Source organism: Eptatretus burgeri, chromosome 3 (assembly GCF_056783735.1).
Source record: "Eptatretus burgeri isolate ZD-2024b chromosome 3, Ebu_testis_v1, whole genome shotgun sequence".
Classification (NCBI taxonomy): domain Eukaryota; kingdom Metazoa; phylum Chordata; class Myxini; order Myxiniformes; family Myxinidae; genus Eptatretus; species Eptatretus burgeri.
The window spans coordinates 50633927-50646669 of record NC_140963.1 but is presented as its reverse complement, the minus strand read 5'-3'; the positions used below and the strand labels follow the sequence as shown (position 1 = coordinate 50646669).

The window sequence follows — 12743 nt, the reverse complement described above, 5'->3', positions numbered from 1 at the left end:
CCGAAAACCTATATTATCATCTTCTCCAGAACAACTGGACAGTTGAGGCAAAACTTCACACAAATGTTCCCCAAGGCATGGGTGTACAAATTTGTTGAGGAATAATTGATAGGTCACATGGTTTGGCAGCCATATTGGATTGAATAAAAATATTAAATAATGCTTCTCTGGAACCGCTTGGTTAATCGACATGAAACTTCACAATTATGATCTAGTAGTGTTGGGGAATACATGTTTTAAATTTCAACTTGATCGGACACATGGTCTGACAGCCAGAATTATTTTATTTTTTTTGATCTGGGTTCTTTTTGGGGGTATTTAAAAAAAAAAAAATGCTCACTTGGCTGTGCCTGGATGGGTTTGATGGTAAAGTAGGAGCAGCTGAAACCCGAATCCTATCCAGGTTCCTCCTGATGACCTCATCTTTGCTTTTTGCTTGTTCGGGTTCCTTCTGATTAATCCAATACACGACTGTACCTATTTGATCTTCCATTTGATTTGAATTGAATTTATTTTAATCCAATTCTCAATTCACTTGAATATTAATAAACGTTACGGGTCAGGGTCAGGTGTCCGATCAAAGCGGGACGTCTTGGTACCCGGTCATCACTGTGAGCAGTTATAAAGTGGTAGTTCTTGTTGCGTTCATTTTTTTATTACGTAACACACCAGTACACAAACACCACACACAACGAGCCACACAAAACAAATCCTGGCGACGGTCTGCAATCTTTGATTGCTCTTTTTCTTGTTATGATTATTATTATTGATTGCACAGACGGGCGCATCATTGAAAAAAATTGAAGATGGTCCTCAGACAAAACGATCACCTCGACCATGTCGACAATAAACCGTTTATTTTAACAATCGTTTTTCTTTCTGAAGGTTGTGCTGTTGAACCTACGGATGGATTTATGCCCCACTGCCCTTTTGAAACAGATCATTTGAGGAGATAACTCATGGATTATATTACAGATAATAAAATGGATTTTTTCTTTTCTTCTTTGCTGTTTAAATTTGTGGGCAAAAAAAAGGAAACATAATCTCCAGTTTAATGCCATCTCCATGACAAAACAATAATGCAAAACACCCCAGAGGGATGACGAGCCGCCGTGTTAACGGATTTATTCTGTAGCCGCCACATGCTGTTCGCGACTGAAAAAGGTTTCTTTCAAATAATATGCACAAAATACTGTACATCTGGTTAGGGTGGTGGCTTGGGATCCTAGGGTCCAGAGTTCAAGCCCGTTGGCCGCTGAATTAACACCAGGGGGTTGACTCAGCCTGTCATCCTTCCGAGGTCGGCGATATGAGCACCGGTGTACTGGTAATAGGGGCACTGCATCAGCGGTATCATCGTGCCCCTAACCAATGATGCAACCAGCAAGCCAAAAGGCTGCACACGAAGGGACTGTACATCTGCAAAAAAAAAAAAATTTCACTTCTCCAATCTCTGGGAAAGAAAATGTTCTTGTGTTCATAATTCATGACTTTGTATTGACCGAGTAATGCATCATGGAATTGTGCGTCAATTAACGGAATGCCATGCAGCTCAACCTTTCAATGTATCGAACACATTCTTTTGAATGTGTCATTCCAGTAACAATATTGTCACTTTACCCATCTCAATTTCAACCTAAATGCTCCTCGTCATGCATCGATGCTTAACTTTGGAACTCAATGTCAGTAGTTATTGAATTGATCTGTCGACAGGATGGAGGTAGCCAGGAGGTAACTCTCAACATGGAGGTAGCATACTTACCTTGAAGCCGGGTTTGATTCCCGACCTGAATGTAAGTTGGTGGATCAGTGCTTCGTGGGTTGGGCGTTGCATAACAAATTGTGTCGTCCCTCAGATGGATGTGAAGCCAGGTGTCCTATGTACTAGCATCTGTGTGTTGGGTGGATGTTAAAGGTCCACTCGGTGTCTTTTGCGAAGAGTAGGTGAGCTTATCACAGTCACTTTGACTAAACTACAAATTTGCGTCAAATTGGATAGATTCAAACATTGGCCCTGGCCAGTGATCGTGAAAGACTTGGCCAAAACTTCCTCCTCGGCCAATGCGACAACACAATGGGATTAATTGTGGATTTTAAAGTAATAGTAGTAGTAGTCGTAGTAGTAGTATTTGTGCTGGATGGAAGGGGTAAAGGCTAAAGCCAAGCTGTGTCTGCCAGAGCTTCGGGAATTAGAACAGGATAGGGATGTTGGAGTAATCTGATCATGAATGTCACCAGAAGTCGGACATGACTTGATGGAACTGGATTAAGAGATGACGTAGTATTTGTAGTGGTCGCAGCAATTAAGCTGGATTATTGAGGTGGGGGATTAGGGGGTTATTGGAGGAGGAGGTGGGATTGGAGAAAATGTGCGAACAAGATGAAATGCAATCAGCATTTGGAATTTGTGGGAATCCATTTCAAACCTATAGTTTTGTAATGTTACTATTGTACGGAGTGGCCACAAAGTCCCGATGCACGCAGCTAGAATTTAGTTAGAATTTATTGGGATGCTTCCCTCCATTCTCTGCACAAATTTGAATTTTTCTCCATGTTCTTCTGGACATCTTCTATGTTGAGGGTTGGAGGTCATAAAAGCAGAACCTGACAGGTCTTCAATTGTTGTTCGGCAGAGATGAGAAATTTTCTCTTTCACAATGCCCCAAAGCGAGTTGTCACATGTTGTGAAGTCCAGACTTTGAGGAGGCCACACTATCTCAGATCCATGTCCAATCCATCGTCCACTGAATTCGTAGAGATATTCTCTAACTGTGAGAGCATTATGTGCTGGTGCACCATCTTGTTGCAGGATAGCTGAAGATAGCAGGAGAGCTGATTCTTTACAGTTGAAGACCTCAAAACAGATGTCAGGGGCTGCTTTTATGACCTCCAACTCTCAACATGGAAGATGTCCAGAAGAACGTGGAGAAAAATTCAAATTTGTGCGGAGAATGGAGGGAAGCAATTAGATAAATTCTAACTAAATTCTAACTGTGTGCATAGGGACTTTGTGGCCATTCTGTATATTGGTACAAATTTATTTAAAAAAAAATAGAAATTAAACAAGTAAAAAATAAATCAATAAAATCACAAGTATCTGATCATCGTCACATTTTCACTTCACATACTTGGATGAAGAATAGCAACAATACAACTTTGATGAATTTCTAAGGCAACAACCCACATATTATGCTTGGAGTTGGCTTAAGGGTTCGGGTGGTGGGCTTGGGATCCTAGGATCCTGAGTTCAAATCCGACTCGGCTGTTGAATTGATACCAGGTGGGGTTTACTCTTCCTGTCATCCTTCCGAGGTCGGCAAAATAAATGCCAGCTTGCTGGTATACTGTGTCGAAGTGGCGACCCGTCCAGGATTGTGCTCAATAGCCAAGGAGACTGCTTTGGCAGCACCAATGCTCTGCACAGAGTATGGTTCCAATGGATGGATGGATCCCACACCTTGTCGATGATTAGCCTAAATGTTTGTAACATCGTGTGTGTGTGTGTGTGTGTGTGTGTGTGTGTGTGTGTGTGTGTGTGTGTGTGTGTGTGTGTGTGTGTGTGTGTGTGTGTGTGTGTGTGTGTGTGTTTATATGTGTTTCTTAGCCAATTGTGGACTTGCAAACACAAGAATTGGCCTTTTTGGTGTTCCAATCTGAACACGTACAGCTCATGATGCTGGGTTCACGGATTCGAATCACCAAGAGATGTCTGTTGATTTGTCCAAAGTTACATCGTGCCCTTTAATTCTGGCAAAGGCACGATGACATCTCCTCATGCCCTCCTGCGTTCATGACACGTGCACACTCTTCCATGAGGCTTAGATCACTGTTTAAACAAAAATATATAGAAAGTGACGTCATGTTTCACAGCCAATTTTGTTCACGAGTCATGACACATCACAACAGACCGTTTCTACAATTTTGTTCTGGGGACAATTTTATTCACTGTTGCTGGTTCTATTTGCTGATGGAGCATTTTGTTTTCCTTCCACATAACCAAATAACCATGTTAGTAAAAATGTGCACAATCTTGTTGTTTGTTTGTGTTTTTTTAAGTTTTAATTTTTTTTCTTTAATCACTTGCAAATTGATTTATTTTGTTTTTCTGTCGTTTGCAAGGTGTGTGTGTGTGTGTGTGTGTGTGTGTGTGTGTGTGTGTGTGTGTGTGTGTGTGTGTGTGTGTGTGTGTGTGTGTGTGTGTGTGTGTGTGTGTGTGTGTGTGTGTGTGTGCGCGCACACGGCGCATATGGAAAATCTACACCCCCTTTCAAAATTTTCACCTTTTGTTGCCTTGGAGCCTGGAATTAAATTACATGAAATCAGACTTTTTCCACCTTCATTTACACATCGTAACCCACAACTTCCAAGTGAAAAACAAGTTCTACAAATTTCAGAAAATTAATTAAAAATCCAAAGCTATAATATCTTGGTTGGATAAATGTCCACCCCTCTCCCTTATAATAGCAATTGTAAATTAGCTCAGGTGTAACCAATCACCTTCAAAATCACACACCAAGTTAATTGGCCTCCACCTGTGTTCAATTGAAGTGATTCTGATTATTTCAGAAAATCAGCTGTTCCTGTAGGTTTTCTCTGCTGGGTAGTGCATTTCACAGCAAAGACTCAACCATGAGAACCAAGGAGCTTTGAAAGGACCTCTGGGATAAAGTTGTGGAAAGGCACAGATCAGGGGATGGGTATAAAAATATTTCAAAGACCTTGAATATTCCTTGGAGCACAGTCAAGACAATCATTAATAAATGGAAAGCATATGGTACCACGAAAACCCTGTCTAGATCAGGCCGTCCCTCCAAACTGGATGACCAAGCAAGGAGACTGATGAGAGAGGTCATCAAGAGGCCAATGGCAACTTTGAAAGAGCTACATGCCTTCACGGCAAAGATTGATCACTGCGTACATTTGACAACAATATCCCAAACACTCCACAAGTCTGGTCTGAAGGGTGGGGTGGCAATGAGGAAGCCATTACTCAAAAAAGCCCACCTTGAGTCCCGTTTGAGGTATGCAAAAAAATTAACATTCCAGAGATTTTGAAGCCATGTGGCAAAAACCTTTGTGGTCTTATGAAACCAAGATGGAACTTTTTAGCCTAAATGCAAAATGTCACGTTTGGCGCAAACCCAACCCAACACAGCACATCACCCAAAGAACACCATCCCTACTGTGAAGCATGGTGGTGGCAGTGCCTTGTTATGGGGATGTTTCTCATCAGCAGGGGCTGGAGCACTGATAAGAGACAGCAGACTTGGCAAGCGATAATTAGCGATCGCCTCATGGTTATTATTGAACACCACCCGGAGAAGCCCGGAGTGTCAAACAATGTGCGAATTGGACAAATGAACTCTTTTAACATATTTTATTTTTTTGTTGTTATTATTATTATTATTATTATTATTATTATTATTATTATTATTATTATTATTATTTTGTTTAGCAGTTGAAACTGCTGCTAAGATCAATTCCACAGTTTAAATTTTGAAATTCAGTGAAGGTGAAGAGATTCAATTAAGCTTATCCCATATGTGGAAATGAAATTAAGCCACGAACACCGGCATCTCTGGGCGTTTATAAGCATTGTGATGTATTTAGCAAATTGTAGGTATGAAGATAAGGCATTCAATGATGTGAGTGAGGAAAGTGGAAAAATAATTTTTTTGAGAACTTTAGCATGAAGAAACCATTGTGGCCTGTTCCAAGTCGAGGCATTGTTGAGCAGTGCCCCCAAAAATGGTGATTTAAGACTTGCGCGAAGGACAATGGCCTGACAAAAGGGTTTTTTTTTCTTTTTTTGTATACCTTGTCGAGGCTCGTATGAGAGCTAACACACAACACACAGCAAGGGGGGCATGAGACAAGAGTGGCGGGAGTGGGAAGAACAAAACAGTGGGGAACAGAGACATTCGGAGATCTGTGGAAGGGAGAGGGATGGGACAGGGAACATAGGGTATGCAAGATGGACATTACAGGGACTTTCAGGAAAGAAAACAGGGAATTTGAAGGAGGTGGGGGTGTGGGGTGGATTAATGGGGGAAGAAACGATCGAGGATTTGGATGGGGGACGATAAGAGGTGGTGGTGAACAGTTGTTTTGAAGGCCTGGAGGGAAGAATGGGATTCCAAAGGTGGGGTAAAAGAGGAATTAAAGAGTGAAGGTGGGCAGTGATTTGGGGGCAAATCGCATACAGAGCGGGGGGGGGGGGCGAGACGGTAGAAGACAAAGACCACCGACTTGCCTGCGGTGAGAGAGTGAGAGGCCCAAAGACTCAGCCTCATTGCGGGAGATACCAATGATGATGGCTACCAAGGGTTGACTAATGATGAAGCCTTGATGAAGGATAATTGAATAAGGCCATTAATCATCTTCAAAAGGGGTTTTTAAATGAACCCAAGTACCCAATTTTCGTTCATGCACTTCCTTGGAATTCCCTTAGTATCCATGCAAAGTTTCAGGCTGATAGGTTTCATGGTTTTGGAGTTATGGAGGGGAAAAACACACACACACACACGTATTTTTGCTGTGGTCTATATATGCAGCATGCCCTCACATACAACCTTGTGACAAGCCAAAGAAAGTGGCTTAAATTGTGTGAATGTTACACCACACAGGATGCACCTGCTTTCCTGGAGCAGTTCTCTGTGAGTGACAAATTGTGTGCCCGAGAAGCAAATTGCATGTTTGCCGTGTCCACTGTCCACAACGAAGACAAAAACAAGATTGTCCACACGGAATAAGTGCTTGGGAGCATGTAACAGAGGGTTGAGAAAATGAAAAATGTCATGGTAACCAAATTGCATTCCATCCTGTTGGTAGGATGGAGATGGATTAATGTTTGTCCATTGGCAACTGATCTTCTTCCTCCAAATACTCCTCATCATTTCCCTTTATATGGGGTAAACCCAAATGATCCAAAGCTGCTGCTGCCCTATCTTTTGTATAATACTACTCCAGTGCCCTCTCTCCAATCTCCTACCACCTCCATTATACTTGCATTCCTCCTCACACAATCTCACCACCTCAGGCGTGGTTTACCTATTTTCCTCCTACCTTGTTCCTTCAACATAATCCGCTTTGTTTGCCATTTTCTCTTCCTCATTCCACACCAGGTGCTCAGCCCGCCTCAACCGATTCTTTACCAATTTCTCTGTGAATATCATCTTCAATTGAACCAACTTCCTCAGTTCTTCCATCTTCCTGCTATCCTCCTGACCCAGTTCTTCTTGCAGACCTGCAGTCTCTGTTGTTGCTGATTTTTCATTGCCACCGTCTCCAGACTGAAAAGGTAGGCCGGCATTGCACCCCTTTTAATTGCCTTGATATTTTCCTGTCCTCCATCAATCCCTCCACTTTCCTTCATGCACATGCACCCACCGGTATCCTCCGCAACTCTGCCTTTGAACTACCATGCTCGGTCACCTTTCCGCCGAGATACTCAAATCTGCTTTCCTGCCAGATCCTCTTCCCTCTCGCAACTGATGTTTAGTTCCTTTCTTTGCTGCCCAACCCACAAAGCCTTTGTATTATCCTCAATTTTCTACCAACCTAGTTTCTGCTTCCGGCACTGCCTTCCATCTCAGCATTACTGTCACCATCTATCTCTGGACACGATCATAAAGCCTTCTCAAGGCCCACAGATCTGAATCCCATTCCCCCTTGGGAGTCATTCTGACCATTGCATCTTGGGAGACATCCATATGGCAACCCATATGTACCATAACAAACTATCAAAGGTGATGTGCCCGACACTTCTGTGCCCTCTTAACCCTCACCCACACAACCTCGGTAACCCTCAGACATTTTGGACTTGCATTTCATCTTTAAATGCCATTTCTGTGCTATGAAGCGACACTATGTTATTGGGTGACAGTCCCACCATCCGATCATTCAAAGAATGTGATAATGACTTCGCGAGTCTTCGCGCTCTCACTCTTATTTTAGGCAGCTTTGGAATGTGTTCAAACAGCACGTCACCTCTCCGTCCCTAGGGATCTCTTGCTCTGAGATCATTCGACGCTGGCTTACGGTTTGGGTTAGGGTCAGGGTTATCAAAGTCTTGTGAAATCAATGACACGACAACTTGTAGCCAGCACTCTAATGGTAAAAGTGTCGTTGACCTTTCTTTGTAGCACCTGTTTTTTTTGTTTTTGTTTTTGTTTTTTTCAGATGAATGGCAATAGCTAGGCCGTGAAAAGTATTGCTAGTATGACTCCGTTGTTCCTCTTCGGCATAACGCAAACGTATGCACGAGGTCACGGATTTAATTGTGCCCCTCTTTTGTTCCATCATTTGTGAACACAGCTGGGATTTTTGTCGGCTTCTGTTTTATGTGGCGGCGGTTGGGATCGCTGGCTGGTGTTTTATGAATCCCCCCCCTTTTTTTTTTTCTTTTTTTTTTTCTTTTAAATCATTTTGGCACAAAGGCAGCCACAAATTGCAGAACGTAATAAGCAGCTGTTTTACGGTCATTTTGCTGCTTTGTGTTGAAATGAAGCTCGTGCACGGCTGCGATGGGGCCGCTCGGACGACGTGGAGGAAGCTTGCGCACGCTCTGCGAACGCCTGTACCGTTTTCCATTACCTCTTAATGGTTAGAAACAACACACAGGTGTTGGAATGGTTTTCCCACCGTTTGCTTTCATTGAAGCACAAACGCATTTTAACGAACTGTTGCACATGCACTGCATAAAGATATCGTGTTGAGCGATGGTGTGACCGAGTACCAGTGTGGTATGTTTGTAACAGTTTCGTTGGAATGGAATTCTGTCGGGCTGATTATGGATGAAATATCGAATTCTCAAAAGCTCCAAACATTTGAACTCGCAAGAATGTTGAGATAAGAAAAATTGTGCAAAATACTTTCGGGCAAAGTTTACAGATGGGTGTAATTGCGTGGTTGTATCTGCAGTTGAACTTGTGTTAAACGACTCGCACAGCCACCGATCCGACATTTGTGTGTGCGTCAGGGCGGATGTTAAAATTGACTTCGGAAGAAGAGAAGCTTCCGGTCCTTTACAATTATTTGTTGTTATCATGACACTTGCTTGTCTTGGAATCCTCCACTCATTCTGTGTTGATGTAAACTTGTAAAGACTCCATTCTTTTCATGCAGTAATTCTCTGCAGACGACTGTAGTATATGAGAGTACAACTCTCGTATACCATCTTTCTAACCGTAGCATTTTTGCCTGGGCTTCCTCATATGAAGTCTCTTCTCTGCATCGTTTGCAACCCCTTCCCCCAAACTCTGCCGACTGGTTGGTTTCCTCGGCTTCGTTTATTTAATCGTTTTGCCTTTAAAAAAAAACCTTTTTTTTGTTCATTTCTGTTTTTGGCTTTGGTTCTACTTTTTTCACACTCATCCAAACCCATTCTCATTCATGGCTGCACTCTCAAAATCCATCTTGCCGAGAGGTACTCGCACTTTCTTCGAAGCTGTCTCGCCTGGGTTTGAAATCCGCACACACCTATAAACTGTCATCCCGGTGTTGCACAGGCAGGGTAATTCATCAATATGTGTGCCTTACCTTGGATTTTTTTTTGAATACAAAGTCAAGGTCATGGAAGGGCGAGAACACTGAATGGATCAGGACGTGACAGAACAAAAGGAACAGTACAATGAGGGGAGGGGGGGGGAGACACACCAACAGCAGGGGTGAACAGAGAGACTAGTTTGTGCAAACAATTGGTGTTGGGAGGAAAGAGGGGGAGGAGTGGATGCTGCACTGGATACAGAAGAAAACTCTCAGGAAGGAAAACTGAAAATTTAGAATGAGGTAGGTTTGATTTTGGATGGGGGATGATGTGAGATGGTGATGAACAGCTGTCTCAAAGACTGGGAGGGAAGAATGAGATTGAAGAGAATGTGGAAGTTGATTCCAACAGGCAGAACAAAAGAGGAACAAATAAGTGGAGATGAGCAATGATTCTGGATTTTGGGAATTGTGGAGCACATGCACCCTGGAGAAACCTGGGTGGGGTGGGAGTGCACAAGTCATGGAAGAACTGAGGATGAAAGACCAGAGAGTATGTGGTTGAAGACAGAGCACAGAGACCACCAACCAGTCTGCGGTGTGAAAGTGAAAGGCCCATGGACTCAGCTTCGTCGAAAGAGATTCCAGTGATCTTGAAGTCCTTGGTTTCCACAGCATCAATCTGAGCAAGGTGTGAGGCAGGGGTGCCAGCCCAGATGTGGGAGCAATACTTTATCAAGTTTCAGATGAAGGCCTTGTTCAAGGAAGGAGGTGGATAGGTGTTCAGGTGTGCCAAGGAAGGACTTAGTACGATGGAGGATGCCCAGCGATGACTGACTTTGGAGGCCAACTTTGAAATGTTATTTGCCCAAGAGATCATGCCTGATAGTGAGACCCAGGAGTTTGAGTGACTGAAGTTCATCAAGAGGATTATTAAAAAAGTAGGAAAGAGAAAGAGACAGAGAATGAAATGCCTGGATTGAAAGACATATTCCATGTTTGATTAGCTTGTGATTTTGTTGAGGTCTGAAGAGAGGGAAGATCCCACGGTGTCCTCCACAAAGAGTTGGCGAGTTCTCGCCAGCACCATGAACAAATTCCAAATTCCTGTTCTAACAAACAGAGGGAATTGTATCGGTGGCACTGCGAAGCCCTAAGCCAATGATGCTACCCCACAGACTTGTACTGCATATGAAAGAAGAATAAGAAGAAGAACATCCATCTTCAACCACCTCAACTTCCTCATCATACATACATATTATTTGGGAAGATCATACAATTTCCTTTGCATTCACAGTGTGGTTCGTGGTCTTTGAATTTGAAAGGATATCTGCAGTATCTGTTCTGGTCTTTTGAGCTTTCAGCTTGCAGTGCCCATGTCTCTTCCTTGCTGAACCCTCCATTAAGATAGGAATGAATCACTAAGTTATCTGGTGTTTCTTTGCATACATTGAAGAAAAGAATGACAAGGGGCCAATGGATCATCGAACAAAACGGGGCAAAGGGAAAATGGTGAGATGTCGACAGGTACAAGGAGAGGAAATGTAGGTGAAGGGTAAAAAAACAGATCTCAGTGAGTGGGGCGTCGAAGTAGAAGTGGTGGTGGAAAAGTGAGGGACATTGAGTTAGCGGTGGGCAGCAGACTTCAAATCCTGTCGGGAAGGTCTCAAATTGACGGACTTGGGAAGACCATTCAATAGGCGAAAGAACAATGGTATGAAAGAATGAAGATGAGTGTTGCGTTGAGACTTTGGAAGTGTAACGAGGAAAGGGTTTCTGACAGGACACACGTGACATGGATGAGCAGGTGCTGGGTCGACAGATGAGAGAGCAGGAGGAGTTTTGCTTGATTCCTTTGTCGTGGAAGAAAAGTCTGACTCGTGAGCCTCATGAGGTGGTGGCAGCTCGTTTATTGGCTGTGGAATGTGGAGCACACCATTGTATCTTTCTTTTGTGAAGTTCGTTGGGAAGGAAATGACATCACAATGTAAGACAAGAAAGGTCACAAAGTCTTTTCAGACGACAGATGTCTTGAGTGTTTCCTCATGCGCTCGAAAAATTAGTTTTGTGAAAAAAATTTGGTTGCTTGAAACGACTTTTTCAGGATGAAATGAAATGTCCCTTCTTTGGCTCCATTTTCCCATGTCATCAAATATGTATCATTTAAAAATTGAACTCCAAATATGCATCTTATTATCCCCCTCAACTCGGCACTCATCGTTGGCCCACCTGTGTGCGATACTCTCTGTCCGTGTGTTTGTTCGGAGACTCGATTTGAAAATGATCGGATGTATTTGTTTCACATTCGGCACGCGTGCAATGACATCTGGGCATGGGGCACATCAAATTATTTTGGGATTGGAGCTAAAAGTCGTGGGGCACATGATTTTTATTTGTGAATTTTGTCGATTGAAAAAAAAATCGTTACGTGAGAGATTTCGTACAGGATTGTAGATTATTTCACAAACTATTATTTATTTAAAGACACTTTGCCATCACCATGACCTATATATACCCCCTTGAATTATTTATTTATTTATTTATATACACTTAATTATCACAGCAACCTACATATCACCTTTAACTATTTATTTATACACGTTACCATCTCCACTACCAACACAAATTTGGAATTATTTCTATATTTATATTTATATACATATACATATAAATGAAAACATGACCCAATCGCAACTCTCACCCATAATTGAGTACATGAGAGCTCATTGGTTATTCCCTCCAATTACCACAGTTGGCTCGGAGCCTGGTGTTGGTTTAGTCACTTAGTGGTTAGGGCGGCGGCTTGGGATTCAAAAGGTCCTGAGTTCAAGCCCCGTTGGGCCGCTGAATTAATAAACCAGGAGGTTGCCTCAGTCTGTCATCCTTCCAAGGTCGGCAAAATGAGTACCAGCGTACTGGTAAGGGGGACACTGCATCAGCGGCATAGCCACGTCCCAACCAATGATGCAACCAGCAGAGAGAGAGAGAGAGAGAGAGAGAGAAAGAGAGAGAGAGAGAGAGAGAGAGAGAGAGAGAGAGAGAGAGAGAGAGAGAGAGAGAGAGAGAGAGAGAGAGAGAGAGAGAGAGAGAGAGACACAGAGACACAGAGACACAGAGACACAGAGACACAGAGACACAGAGACACAGACACAAAAAAAAAAAAAAAAACAGTTGGCTGGGATTATCAAGAAATTGACTCCTCCACTGCTCTTCTAGGCAAAGAAACTTGCGTAAAACAACCATGAAAAGCCACACAG

At 42.9% G+C, this 12743-nt stretch overlaps 1 protein-coding gene across 5 annotated transcripts in view; it reads left to right on the top strand.

Moving 5' to 3' along the window:
• The window catches only part of LOC147029847 (protein TANC1-like), a 419064-nt gene that overhangs the window by 65206 nt on the left and 341115 nt on the right, over positions 1 to 12743 (top strand). For 4 of the 5 annotated variants that reach the window (XM_085873244.1, XM_085873249.1, XM_085873243.1 and 1 more), the window contains one exon: positions 7125 to 7300. The exons of the other annotated variant lie outside the window; for it this stretch is intronic. The gene's annotated coding sequence lies outside the window, so the exon portion shown is untranslated. The remainder of the gene's footprint in view (positions 1 to 7124; positions 7301 to 12743) is intronic. 5 annotated transcript variants of the gene reach the window in all.